At 41.6% G+C, this 1856-nt stretch overlaps 1 protein-coding gene across 1 annotated transcript in view; it reads left to right on the top strand.

Moving 5' to 3' along the window:
* Positions 1-1856, top strand: part of LOC101857159 (protocadherin-17) — a gene marked incomplete in the record, with an annotated part of 62339 nt that overhangs the window by 14602 nt on the left and 45881 nt on the right.

The raw sequence follows: 1856 nt of genomic DNA on the forward strand, positions 1-1856 counted from the left end.
CCCCCCCCCCCCAAAGCAAAAACACCAAGCACTGCTCTAGACTCTTTGCGTTGTTAAATAGAATGGTAAGAAGAATCAAACTGATCTCGGTAGAAATGGAAACGCTATAAAAGTGCTATGTTTCTCCTTATTGAATGCCCTGTCCTCACTAAGACAAGTGCATGATTAGAGAATGTTCTCGAATGGTAAGCTTCTTCTGTTTCTTTCTTTCCAGTCAATGTCATTTATTTATTCTACTGCATCAATGTAAAAATGGTAAAGCAGTATATGCGCCATCTTTGTCTTGTTGAATGCATCATCACTAAGATATAGATCTAGATCTTTTTTTTTTCGTAAGTGTTTTACGGCGCTTGCCACTGCATAAGGTCATATTGTGAGCGCGCTGGACACATTAAACTCTTTCTGTTGTTAGGATATTTTGAATTTTGCCAGGGTGGTGGCCGAAGCCTACTCTTGTCGATTTTAGACCACCAAGAGATCTTTAATGTGCGGAACTTGCACACGGGCTCTCCAAGAATTTTTGCCCTTGTCCGAGAAGGCTAGGTCTAGATCTTTCCTACCAGAAGACCAGGGGTGTGGCTGAAAGACAGCAGTAAGAAGGAGCCAATGAGTAGCAGTAGAAAGGCTGCAGAAAGAGTCAGGAGCCCAGAGGAGGGGGGCAAAGGAGGTGAAGGGGTGGGGGGAAAAAGAGGAGACGAAAGCAGACGACAGAACATTGCTAGAGAGCAGGAAAGGAGGTGAAAGGAGACAATTTTAGAGAAGAAAATTTTAATTTTTCGGTTGGTACTCGGATTCGAATCCGGGGCCTTTGAAGGAGAGGCCAAGACCTTACCTCCAGGCCAAGAGAGCCCCCTCACTAAGATATTATTTTCACGCATATAGAGTGTACCTTGAGAGTCAGGTCCTTCTACTTTTTTTCGTTTTGGTCTATAAAATATTATTTCATTGCAGGACTGCAAAAGTGGAAAACAGCAAACGTCGTGGTTTTTGTCTTGTTGAATGCATCCTTACTAAAGTATGAGTATGATAGAAGAGTTTTCTTGTAAAGTCGGCTTCTTTTATGTCTTTCTTTTAAATCGGTACACATGTCTTCTTTTATTGCAAGATGCAAAGGTGCTAAAGCAAAAAACCCCGCCATTTTTGTCTTATTACATTCGTATTTCGTTGAAGCCAATGTTATCTTCTTTATGATACAATTTATGATTGGTCGCTTTTAAGGACAAACGGGCTAACCCAGATTTCGGGAGTTTCCAGAAATCTTGACCTACACCAAAAGTGGGCATTGCCCCACTACCTATATGAAAAGTTTGGTTTTATTGGTGTGTATATTTGTTTGGTTATAGAGAAAACTTTTCTTATCTTTTAAAGAAACTGAACAAGGGGCAAAAACTTTACCTTCGATTTTCTCAAAACAGCAATTTTTCGTGATAGCCCGCTTGTGCTTAAAAGCGACCAATTGCATTAATGTTACGTCGCTGACGGCCGTTTAGGAGCTACAACAACTCTGATAATGTCTGGCAAAATGGCAACACATGTGGCTAGTTTCTGAACTGTCTGATTGGGAACACATTATATTCCAGCTTATCTACTCTTCTTGTGTGTGAAATTACGTATGTGTGTGCGTGTGTGTGTTTGTGTGTGTGTGCGTGTATGTGTGTGTGTGTGTGTGTGTGTGTGTGCGTGTATGTGTGTGTGTGTGTGTGTGTGTGTGTGTATGTGTGTGTGTGTGTGTGCGTGTATGTGTGTGTGTATGTGTGTGAAAGAGAGAGAGAGAAAACGAGAGAGAGAGTATGTGTGTGTGTGTTTGTGTGTGTGTGTGTGTGTGTGTGTGTGTGTGTGTGTGTGTGTGTGTGTGT

The sequence above is a fragment of the Aplysia californica genome, unplaced genomic scaffold, assembly GCF_000002075.1.
Source record: "Aplysia californica isolate F4 #8 unplaced genomic scaffold, AplCal3.0 scaffold00011, whole genome shotgun sequence".
NCBI classification, from domain to species: Eukaryota; Metazoa; Mollusca; class Gastropoda; order Aplysiida; family Aplysiidae; genus Aplysia; species Aplysia californica.